General features: G+C 31.6%; 1 protein-coding gene across 2 annotated transcripts in view; it reads left to right on the forward strand.

Annotated features, from left to right (window-relative positions):
- The window catches only part of Pka-C3 (Protein kinase, cAMP-dependent, catalytic subunit 3), a 277,829-nt gene that overhangs the window by 17,813 nt on the left and 246,460 nt on the right, over positions 1–13,556 (forward strand). The window lies entirely within an intron of this gene.

A 13,556-nucleotide genomic window follows, 5' to 3' on the forward strand; every position in this document is an offset into this window, starting at 1 on the left:
GAGACTGATAAACGTAAATATGAATGAATGTTTGGGTGTGCTGAGTGCAAGGGTAAGTAAATTGTCAGTGCTATTGCTGCTGAGCCAATACCTGCGTAACCATGGTCACACACCCACGGGAAAACGGTGTTGCTCCCCGATCTTCACAACTGATTTTCATTCAGAAGTTTCTATACTGTAACACAAACTTCCAAGTTTATTTTATAAAATTATTTTGCCGATCTATACGCACATAAATAATATCTTGTTAATTTTTTTGTTGTTTTTTTTTTAGATTGTAGCATATGTAATCAGGCATCATAAAGAGGATAATAATTTACACGAATGAAAAGCAATATATTTTTCTAAAAAATTTTTCCTTAAATTAATTTTTAGACCTCTAATGATATATCTTGGGAACAAGTTTTAATAGATTATTGCCTAATTACAATCTATTATTTTATTCTGTGGTGTTTTTTCCTCTTGTATAAAAATAACAAAAGAATCTGATGTGGACACCACATGACTTTCTTATATACCTATTAAATTGGATTTGCATATAAAATGAAAAGTACATAAAATTTTATTTCATTAATAACTTCTGATTTATTTTTCATAATTTTTTTTATTATTATTGAATTATTATTTACGTAATTTTTTTTACAATCGGAGGTTAATAATTATTTAAAAATCAATGTATTTAAATTAAAAAAAAAAGGAGATGAAGTCTGTTTTGAACCGATGTGCCAATGTAAGATCCCAATATTTCATTAATTAAACTTTTATTTGGTTATAACTCTGGAACCAATGAAAATAAGTACCATTCATGATATATCGTTGAAAAGCACACAGTGAGGGCTTAAAATCCATTTTTTTTGGATTCTGGGCTTTTTTGGACACTTTATTCAGTCGATTGCAATCAAAAGGGGAAGTGCACAACTAGATGTTACAACAGTCCTAAATCCAAAATTCCAACATACTACGGCTAATCGTTTTTGAGTTATGCGAGATACATAGGTACGTACTGACGTCATGCCGAAACTAGTCAAAACGGATTCAGGGATAGTCAAAATATATATTTCCGAAAATAAAAAATTTTCAAAATGGAAATTTTTCGCCATCACAGTACTTTCTTTATTTCGTACAAGGAAGTAAAAAGTCTATTGTCGTATAAGTTAGCTGTTGAGGTACATTTTCCTTCATTTTTCGTGTCGGTGTTACGGATTAGCGCATGTTCTCCGTGCGGGAAGTTTCAAGGCCTGACTGGACCATATTGTATTTATCATTAAGATCTCTATTTATTACTAAGGCCATTGTACGGGATGTTTATAAAAGACTCCTTGGTTCCAAAAAATCCTAATGAAATAATAGAATCGGTTTAAATATGAAACGGTTTTCATACTTACGTTCGTTATATTATTAAGTTTTTCATCGTAAATATTCGTTGCGGCTGGCATCATTGTGTGGCCTTCGCTGTGTATCCAGTCGGCAGTCTTACTCTCAGTCATGACGGCACCGCAGCATTAAAGCTCAGTGCGTGATTTGGTTTATCGAAAAAAGATCGGTTATCACAGTTCAGCGTAATTATTGACGTGTATATGGCGGTACCGCGCCTACCAATAAATTAATACTCCAATGGTTTAATCAGATTAAAGAACAGGCAGTGTCTTAATGGGGAAGTTACCAGGTAGGCCGTTCTCATCTGAACAGAATGTGGAACGAATCGGAGCATCTTGTACGCGTAGCCCGAAAAAGTCATTAGTAAGGCGCAGTTTAGAGTTAGGAATAATTAAATCTATAGGGTGTCCCATAAAAAACGCAACCCATCAATCACTCATCCATGAAATTTCAAAAGTCAAGCTTACTCCCCTACTCGTTACTGAAATGGACTCGTCTAACATCTGAACATCGCGGCGACGCAGTAGAACACTACCGATATTAACAACAATGCAATCATAACGTTCAGTGTATTGCTAGAGACAAAATGGTGTTTTCGCTAGATGAACGTGTTTTCATTGTTGAGTTGTACTTCAGTACGAAATCAGTGGTTGCAGTGCAAGATTAGTTTCGCCATAAGTACCCAGATAAACCAGCTCCTAACAAAACATCAGTATTAAGATTAGTTGCAAAATTTAGAGAGACTGGTTCTGTTAATAATAAGGAACACAAAAGATCTGCGTCAGTGTTGAATACAGATACAGTCGCTGAAATCAAAGACCGATTACTTGCCTCGCCAAATAAATCGATCAGACGTTTGTCTGCTGAAATTAATTTGTCTAAATCAACTGTTCATCGGGCGACCAAACAATTACAATTACGACCTTATCGCATTCAAACGGTTCATCAACTTCTTGAGCCCGACAAAGAAAAACGGCTACAATATTGGCAATGGTTCCATCGATTTCTGCGTGATGTAATTAATGTTATGGATTCGTTATTTTTCACAGATGAAGCACGGTTTCATTTGGATGGCTACGTAAACAGCCAAAACAGTATAATTTGGAGTGCTGAAAATCCCCACGTTTATCACGAAAAACAATTACACCCGCAGAAGTTGGGCGTGTGGTGCGCGATATCGCGGAAGAAAATAATCGGTCCTATTTTTTTCGAGTACACCATTAATGCAGAACGATATCAGGATATTTTATTTCAGTTCATCGCAGTCTTGGAAGAGGAAGACAGACACTGCTGGCTACAACATGACGGTGCGACATCGCACTACGCAGGTTCAACTTCTGATTTCGTTGAGGAATTCTTTGGTAATCGTGTTATCGGTCGAGGCTTGTGGCCACCAAGATCTCCAGATTTGACTGCGGCGGATTTTTTTCTACGCGGTTACCTCAAAGAAAAAGCCTACAGCAACAAACCACGAACACTTGAACAATTGAGTCAATATTGAAGAAGCTGTATTAAATATCCAGCCACAAACTTTGAAAAAAGTTGCAAGAAACGCTGTAAAAAGAATTGAAGCTTGTATTCAAGAAGATGGCGGCCACTTCCAACATTTACTCTAAATGTAAAGTAATGGATGGTAATAATAAAAATTACATTTACATTTACACATGCCTTTTTAATATAAGGTTGGGTTGCGTTTTATATGGGACACCCTTACAACGTACAAAGTTGTGCGTAAGAGGCTGACTACGTGCGTGTAAGATATAACTTTTACATGAAACTAAACTCGATGAAAAAGTGAAAAGATTGGAGTTTGCATCAATATTGATGAAAATTAGGACTACCTGAAAAATGTTACGTTTTCAGATGAGGCGATATTCCACATTAGTGGGTCAGTAAATCGACACAGTCGCAGAATTTGGGGAGCCACCGCATGAAATTATCGAATATCAGCGCGACTCTTCCGAAGTCAGTGTTTGGTGCGGACTGATGATTGACCGTATTGCCGATCCGGTTCAGTTTGTAGAAAGCACAATTAATGGGGATATTTTCTGTGATGTCTCGAACTTAAACGTCTTTCCACAAATTGACGATATTAAAGAAGAAAAAGGATTAATTTTCTATCAGCTAGACGGTGCTGGACGTGTCAGTGCTTCATTAAACATTTGGTTTCAGAAAAAAGGTGGATTGGAAGAGGAGGGCCGATTGCACGGCCACCAAGAAGCCCAAACATAATCCTACTAGATTTTTCTTCGTGGGGTTTGTTTATTTTTAGTTTGTGAAAAAACATTGTTTTTTTTTCCGGAGAAAATCCGAGTCGTCAACTACCTACGGAAGAGGATTGTTGGGGCAGTATTATACCTGACATGCTGGTGAGCACGTGGGAAGAGCTGGATTACCGTCTGGACGTGTGCAGGGCAACGAGTGGTCTACGCGTATCGAAGTGTATTAAACACCAAAAAACCATAATTTACATGTTCAGAATATATAATCATGTAAGATGCTTTAAATATAACGCTGTTCTAATAATGCTTGAAACCGAGGAATTTTTTTAAAAAACCCTTACGTATTTTATATCACTATTGGGTCCTCAGTATCGTCTAATTAACAACACATTCTGGCCTGACAATCTACAGATATAACTAACTACTGCTACAATTAACAACACGAACAAGTGATGCAGCTGTACTTATAGGTCTAGTATCAAAAAATTGTATTGGATGTTCAGAAATTTCTGGAATATCATATCAGTTAGTCTTAAACATCTTTTACAAGTGTCTCATTTATTTTAAAGCTGCAAATCCAGCAGTTTTGTTATATTTTAGACGCAAAAGAACTAAGAGTTCGTTCTTTGCATGAAATAAGGTAAAAAAATGTTATTTGCAGAAATCTCTTGATTGTTACGCATATTTTGTAATGTATCCGTGAATCACAGTAAAATCTGTATTGTTATTTTCTGTTAAACCTTTTGACATTTACTAGCGAAATATTCAATTTTCAAATCTGATAAACATGCTTTTAATTATACAGGTCTAGAATCCATAAATAATCGATGTTGACTACGGTTATTATTCCTCCAGGAGCAGTTGACAATTTTTTAGATAGAATCTAGCGATCACCACGTGCAATAAAATACAAATTCAGTACATAAGATCACAATTGTGATCACTTCTGTCTCGTTGGTGATCATAAACTTATCGTTTATGTAAACATCATCGGTGAACTAAATGCATTAAAGTATAATTTTATTTTTATTTTCTAGTAAAAAAAAAATAATTAATGGGAAAATGTAATGATATTTTCTTTTAATTGTTCTATTACTTATTTACAATTCCGTAATCCATTTCAAGCATATTTAAAACAAAATTATGCATGTGTGTGAGTGTAACTAAATTTATTTAAAAAAATATTTGAAAAATCTGTTTTTCTTTTAATAGGTCACCAATATTTTTTATAGGTTAATGCTAGGAGAAATTAACAATTTAAATTTGAGCACAGGTACCCGAAAAAAATTTCTGCTCCAAAACAGACGTTTAATTTTTAAACGATTATTATATTTATTTTTGTGTACATGTAATTTTGACTCATGAATCGGAAAACTATTATGAAAATAAAGATATTTAAAATGAATGGTTTTACCTAGGAAGAGAATTAAGACAAACATATAGCCAACCTTGTTTAATATGTATATTAAAGTAATGATCGAAAACAAGATTAGGCAATTGTAGAATAAATTGAAAGGATAATAAATTATATAAAGTTTGCTGACGACGTAGGCTTTTTTTTTAGAAAATGGAGTACAGTATATTCAACATATGATTTCAAAAAATCGGAAAACAGAATATAGAATGAAAATAAACTTAGAAAACTACACTAACGACGGCAGGAGACGATAAGCCAGTTAATATCTACACAAAAGAAGGATAACTTAAATAATTAAATAAGTAATAAGTAGATATATCATGTCAACAGAAGATTTACAAATGTGAAAACTGAATAAAAACAAGAATAGCACGGACCATTCAAACATTTAACAGAAACAATTATTATGTTAAAATTGAGATAGATTTGAAGAAATGTGAAATCTTGCGAAGTGTGACGTTTGGAGTGTGTACTTCTGTAGAATATGATACTAAAAAATTGAAGTTTCAAAGCTTTTAAAATGTGAATCGGAATGAATTAAATGCATCGATATAGTTAAAAATAAAGAAGTAAGGAAAGTTAACGCTAATAGATGCTAAACAAAACAATTCAGAACGGAGAAGCTAGCTGACTGGGGTTTATCATTACAGGAGAAGGATTTATTTAAACAGTGGTAGAGGCGTCAAAAGAAGGTACAAAAAAAAGGCCGGAAAAGAATAATAATTATAGGCAATTTAAAAAAAAAGGAGAGTTATTAGAAATCATTATAAAAGTGTACCTGGGAAGAAAGAATAGAGAAGGACATGCTACAATATGTCTGCGTCAGAGCAGATATGATGTTGAATTTTTTTTTTAATTTTAGTAAATTTTGTTATAATAATTATTTTTACAGGTTCTAAGACTTTTTTTTTTTTTTACGAAAGTTGTGCTGTTTCTATGAAAAAATTCTAAAAATATTAAATTAATCATTAAATATATTAATAATAAATATTTTCTTTTATATAATTGATTGCGGTCTGTTTAAAAAGTAAAATTAAAGTGATCGAAACTTTTTCTCGAAAAGTTGTATTAAACAAATACAATTTGAATTATAGTTTTTTTTCGTTTAATGTGTTTGCTTTTTTGAATATATTACTTTTAAAGGAAAAAATAACTTGAAATTTGTTATTGATGTATTGGATAACAAATGTCTGCCTTAGATTTATTTTGAAAGAGGTTGTGTGTGGGATTCTACTTTAGACAGTATACTTGATAGGGTAGGAATATAAAGGTCCTGGATGTAGTCTAGTTCAATATAGATTAATCATTCAGAACTTGGATTTTCTTTCTTATTGATGAAATTTCTTTGTGTTACTCCTTTCCACTTTTAATGTTCATCTTTTTCTATTTTTAGATTATGTTTTTGTTGCTTTCTTTCTGATATATTAAAATAGACATTTTCTTGGAGTTATTTTTACAAATCACTATTACGATTCTTCATCATTATCTCTTGTTTTATAAATTGTTTTTATTGCATGAATCTTCTGTTAATCGTGTTACTTTATCTTCTTGATATTTCGTTTCAGTTAGCGAAAATTACATGGCATTTGTAACTATTCTCTAAGGAGTAAAAAACAAATGATAAATTTTGTTTTGAATAACACCTAAAAACACTTTCTGTTTTTAGAAAATAAAGGTTATGTGAATCTAATGATAAATAATTTTTATATAGAAATATCTTTGTTATTTATTTCGAAGAAAAAGGGGCAGCCGATGAAATTATGTTTTCCTGCGGAAGAACCTGATAATTTATTATTCACCCTGATACTGTTGGTGTTTTTAAATCGATTTATTTCGTTTTTTTTTTAAATTTCATTTTACTTTATAATACTTCAGTAGGTAGTAGTAATACTTTTCTTTTAATATGCCGGTGGCTCTGATGATTTAGGGAACTTTCTTTTCGCTTTTATTATTTAGAATGTTATATTTTGTATTTTTTTACTTTAATAAGGGCACAAGCGACCCCCTGTTTTACCCAATTCGGAATTTCAACCAATAGGATCATCGTGCAAGCATCGTACGGGAAATACACTCAGAGATCGGTGGGATGGTATTCCCTCCACCAAACATGCCAAAGACGAACTGGCTTACAGCTCCTGGAATCCTGAGCACGACCTAACAGGATTCGACCCGTATCTAATGAAAATCAAAATTTTAAAGAATGTTTCATGGATAAGTAAAAGTGGCGAATGATCAGAAAGGACGATCAGCGGAGGAACCGCTGTACGAATCAAACAACTCCCGCGTATAGGAAAGCTCAAGGCCTCACCCGAGTAGTGTACTTCCATATTTTTTACTCGATTTGCGACCAACTCATTGATACGCAATTTTACGTTGATCTACTTAAATATACGCTATTACAACCTACTAATTTCCTTCTAGTCGAGCCATCCGAGAAAGAAAACCCAAAATTGGAGGATTCATAAAGGAAAACTTCGTAATACTCTGAATCGCACGGGTATGGATGTATCAAGCTGCTTATTAACCAATAAGCATACTCCGTAGAGGTAAAATATTGTTATAACTTTATTAATAGATTTGAATAATTATGCAAGATTGATGATATAAACATAATGGTTGTAAGGGTCCTGTTCTAAGTCACTATCACTTCGAAAATATTACAGCCATCATCTGAAATAAAAGTATCTCGTACCAGGCTCACTAGGGAAACTGAGGAGTAAGGCGGTTTCCCGATGTCTTCGTTACTAAGTGTGAACTAATTGTCTGGTTGCTTATCGCCATGTCAAGCCTTAAGATGCAAATTATATTCAATCCTGCTAGTGACACCATTCTTTTCACTGCAGAAAACGGCCGTATAATTAATGTCATTACTTTCAGAGAATGTAAGTATGAATAACGCCTAGTTTAACTCAGATGCTTTACATTCGTCATAGCCATAAGAAAAACTGGAACAAGTAGTGTAAAATAGGAAATAAAGGTATTTTTTCTGTTATAAAATGACTGAGAAGAAATAAATTATTTATAATTAACCATAGCGATATTGTTTTTGTATATTTTATTTGATCTTGAAATTAAAATTTTGCGATAATGCAATACTTTTAAGATAATTTATTTTTTGAAGGAGGTTGAGAGAATAATTTTTTAATATGAACAAAAATTAAAATTCATATTCGAATATTAGAGTCATATTTAAGGATAGTGTAAATAAGTTTTTCGCTCCCAAAGTATTCCGTGTGTGAAATCATAGCGATTTAAATAAAAAAGAAAGTTTAACGTCACAGACTGAAAAATCAAGTTGAGTAACCCGCTTAATCAGTGTATCTATTTTCGTAGTATTAGTTTCTGTAACAAGCCATTACTTAAATTAATCATTAAATTTAATATACTTTTATTTGTAGGAACTATAAAACATATATTACTATAAATATGTCTTAATAAAATAGTTTTCCCGGTGAGTAACCGTGGTTATTCGTAGAATAAATTCAATGTTAATCTTGAGAAGTAATTTCGATTTAGTTAAATTAATTTTTTTTCAATAAAATCATGTATACACAAAATAATATAATTGGCAAATGTTATTCGTATTTATGTACGAAATAATTTGTTTATTATATTGTTAAAATTATTACTTCCTTGTACGAAGTAAAGGAAGTACTGTGACCGCGAAAAATTCTACGGAAATATCCATTTGGACTAGTTTCGGCTTACGTCTGTACGTACTACATACGTATGTATCTCGGATAACTCAAAAACGATTAGCCGTAAGATGTTGAAATTTTGGATTTAGGACTGTTGTAACATCTAGTTACTTCTAGTCACTTCCGCTTTTGACTGCAATCGACTGAACCAAAAGTGTCGAAAGAGCCCAGATTCCAAAAACATTTGGATTTTTTCATAACTGCAATAATAAGGCCTCATTGAGAGCTTTTCAACGATATAATCATAAGTGGTACTTATTTTCACTGGTTCCAGGCTATAGCCAAATAAAACTTTAATTAATGAAATATTTGTATCTTACAACTGGAAGGTACATCGGTTCGAATCCGACTTAATTTCCTTTTTTTAATTTATATATATTGACTTATTAATAATTATTAACCTCTGATTGTATAAAACGTTTTACGATAAATAATAATTCAATAATAACAATAAAAAAATTTGTAGAAAAAGAAGTGTGTTTGAAATTTAATAGGCGTGCAAGGAAGTCATGTGGATCCACATTAGATTTTTTTTGTGTTCTTATGGATCTATTATGATTTCATTATTGATATTGTACTTTTAATTAACGTTATTTCTTATAACACTTTAAAAGTTTATTGTGGATAAATATTCCTAAAGTAGATTTATTTGAATGAATAATCTATCTATATTTTTTTTGTGTACTCAACCTTCTACAGTTTTTGCCTTCTACCATTTCTCTGGTGCACGCGCTGTTGTGCTGATGGTAAAACAATAAAATGTTTTGCTTAATTGTAAGTACGTAACTCCTGATGAAACTCCTTTTTGAAACAATTTCAATCAAAATATTTCTATATCAATTAACTTAAATTTTTGTTACACATGTAAGAATTATTCTTACCTGTTAGAAATGAATCTTGAAGTAAGCCTATATATCCCTTCGTAAGAGAAAAAAAACACAATTAAAAATCAGAATCTTAGTTAAAATGTTTCTTTTATCCATTATTCGTACAGATTTTTTTCCCCCGTCTAAATAGCGCTGTAGCTCTAGAAGGGAAAGTATTGTAATCGGTCCAGTTTGGGCATATGCGGTTTTCACCGAATGTTGACTTTGCCACACCTAAAACCCAAAAAAGGAACCCAAAAAACCGTAAAATTGGATAGAATTTTTCCGGATCTTAATGTTCGTATGTACGTGCGTGTGTTCGGTGTTGGCCTCTATATAACCTCATATCTCCAGAACTACTGGACTGATTTCGACCAAACTGTGTCAGATTACCTCTATATGTGGGATATTGACGCCATTAAATTTTCAGCTTAAAAAGGTCAAGGGGGTGTACCTCAAGGTCATATTTTTTTTAGGCACATTTGTTAACAATTAAAAAATAGCAGTGTTTGCAAAATCGCACCCCCACCCCCCAAAAATTTCTCTTAATTTTGATGCTTTGTTGTGATCGCTACGATGGTTGTTTTTCATTGTGGTTTCTTCTATTGTCGTCTAATTACGCATATAAATTAATTTTTACTAATTTGGGACCTCACCAAGCGGCCGGACCGAACCAAAAGTCATGCATTTTTCTTCTTTTCCTATTTTATTGTAATCATGACTGCTTTAAAAAAAATTTTTCTATAAAATTGAACTTTGACTCCCACTTTGGAGTTCACGCAAAAAGTAACAAACATGGTCGTGTGAGGTATCAATTTATACATTTTCATGGGCGCTGAAAACGATTTTAATATTTACTAAAACAAAAAACTTTTTTTTTTTTTAGTAATACCAAATTTGAAATTGCGGTATTAACCTCAAGCCAGTATTATTATCTTGTAATTAACGTGGGAGTTTTCAATGTGTCATTAATAAATTAATTATATTTTATTTATAAATAGCCGCGTGATGGGAAAGTCCTGCAATTGTGTTATCAGATTTTTTTTGTAATTGATTACTGTTTTTATTGTAAAGCCGGTTTTTAATAACGTAGATCCCAAAATCTTTCCTTTTATGTAAATAAATATTTTAACGAAATAATATCCCAATGCTACTCGTGTAAGAATTATTTATACTGTTCTTGACCGAGGTAAGTGAAGTCTATGACGACTTATTTCAATATTTCTCATTTTTTACATTTCCAATCGAAAATTCCTAGAGGTGGAACGAATTTTAGTGAAACTTTCTGTATTTTTACAAAATTTGGAACAAAGTAATTTTATTCGCACTAAAAACAGTTTTGGCTGTCTTGTATTGTACATTCGATTCATTGAAGATGGTTTCGGGAACTTATGATTTTCCCTAACAAGACTGGAATGGATGTATATTATTCTTGAGAATGGATTAGACATTTCTGAAATATATTTCACGTCCCAAGATCTGTACTATCATCTGATTTTGGTACAACAGATATGTTCAGTATCTGAGTGTTGAATTACTGAGTAAATTTTCTTTTATTATTTTTTTTAATTCTATACTAATTGAGCGTTTGAGTATTTAGCGTGAGCTTGTGTGTGTGTGTGTGTGTGTACGCGCGCGTATGTATTGCACCAAGGATCAAAGTGTTTTTCTTTTGTTTTAGATTTTTGTTACTGTAGAGTTATGATTGTTAGTTTTTGATTGATCACAATGATGTATACAATATGATGTTATTTGGTTCCTGGCATCTCTGCTTATGATGTGTTATTAATACTACGTCTTTGTCGGTAGTCATGTTTTTATTACTTTTAATATTATTATTGCGTCAGTATATATATATATATATAAGAAACTTTCTGTGACGAATTGTGTTTTAAGTGTTTCGTAACGTACTTTACCATTTCATTTCAAAGAAGTTTCTTTTGATGTTTTTACTGTTATCGGTTACGTTCAATTTTAATTGTAAAAAAAAAATAGATTTTTTTAACGTTTTTATAAGATCTTACTTGTTATTTTCTTTTTCTTGAAAATTGTCGTATCGCAGAAAAAAAGTAAATACTTCTATAAAATTCATAAACTATCTTGGAAATACCCGTAATGAGTTTGCCTATAAAAAGTAAAGGTTTTTATAAATGAATAATATCCAGTAAAATAAAAAAAATTGATTTATATCAAGGTTACGGAAGTAAAAATAATTTTTAGAATTAGTGTCAATGGATACGAATTATTTTACATTTATATAGTTTACATATGAGCAGGGTACGATCACCTTATGATTAAATCACGGATTTACGAGTAATTAACTTATGAATTAATGCAGGAAAATGTTTTCTACATTTGCTTTTTTTTTTTTTTTAATTTAGTTGGTTTGTTGAGGGTTTGTAACTTTTCATTTGTATTCAAAGAATTTAGTAATCGTATTTAACGAAATAGTATTTCAATTTACACCATTTTGGCGTATTCATGCAATAGTTTTTTATATTTATATTTACCGTTTTTGTTAAAAACCAGTAATAGATAAATGAATATCTCTATTCATTAATTTATTGAATTAAACTGGACGATTTTGTTGTTAAAATTTACATATGATATTGTTTTTTTTTTGTTTAAAGTAGGTTTTTAAGCCAGTTATGATATATTTTAGATTCTCAATCGCAGGTAGACTAATCCTGAAAAAACTGGCCGGTAACACAGTCATTTCATTTACATCACAGTTACTACAAATATTAAGTAAATATTTTCAATTAGGTAAAAACTATTTCAAAAGTGTGGTTATTATATACGTTTCTTGTACTGATTTCAAGCTTTGTCACATTCACATCTTTAGCAGGTGCCTATCATTATTTCACAACCTTATTTATATTACTACCTCTCATTTTTTTTTTATTTTGAGATAAGTAATAAATCTATTATGACAGTTGTTTTGATAGGAGCAGTCGTTCAGTAATTTATAACGCGCAAGTTGGCATTTCTCTGGGGCTGAAAGTTGACCGTTTTATAGGCTTTAATTTTAAGTTAGGTCTTCTGTTCTGATTGATCACTATTTAAAATATTTTAAACATGACAAATGTAAAGTTATTAGACTTGGCTTTAATTAATTTATCATTTCCTAATTTAATACTAATTGGTTGTTTATTATGCCGTCTTTGTAAAAGTTGTTTAGATACACATTGATTTTCTTTTAATAAATTAGGAACTGCCTTTTTTTTACAACTGTTGAATAAGCTGATTATAAATAACAATAGTTTCTTTCTTTTTTCTACTTAGCCTCCAAAACCACCGTAAGATATTACTTCGGAGGATGAATGAGGATGATATGTATGAATGTAAATGATGTGTATTCTTGTACAGTCTCAGGTCGAACCATTCCATGAGATGTGTGGTTAATGGAAACCCAACTACCAAAGAACACCGGTATTCACGATCTAGTATTCAAATCCGTATAAAGTTTCATCTTCGAAATCACCTGATTTGCGATGACGAAATCACCACCAGACCAAACTGGTGGGTTATAAACGATAATACTGGAAGACGTTTGTAGATATCCAATCATAGGACTGTAACATATACACTCAGGAGAAGAAGTATGTATATACTTTTATTGAAATAATTAGTTGAATGGATATACATTTTTTTTATCTTTGATAATTTCTACTACATCCCAGGTTGAGCAATCTTGTAGAATTACGCGGGAGTTTGAGATAGACAAACGACATACGAGTAGATTGGGGTTGATTGGTTCTACAAACGAATAACAAACTGTATGTTAAAATCATGAGAAGTATTTCCGATAACATAATTAATAAAGCCGTTAAATATAAATGAATTATCATAAAAACGCGTTGTCAACAATAGTTTTACAACGTAATACGTTGTAGAGCAGTTTACTGTATAATTATGCAGTCGTTTTACGTCATAGTTCTAATTTTTGAATGAAAAGTTATTTTCCTTTTGGTGA

Source organism: Lycorma delicatula, chromosome 2 (genome assembly GCF_047948215.1).
Source record: "Lycorma delicatula isolate Av1 chromosome 2, ASM4794821v1, whole genome shotgun sequence".
In the NCBI taxonomy this organism is placed as follows: Eukaryota; Metazoa; Arthropoda; class Insecta; order Hemiptera; family Fulgoridae; genus Lycorma; species Lycorma delicatula.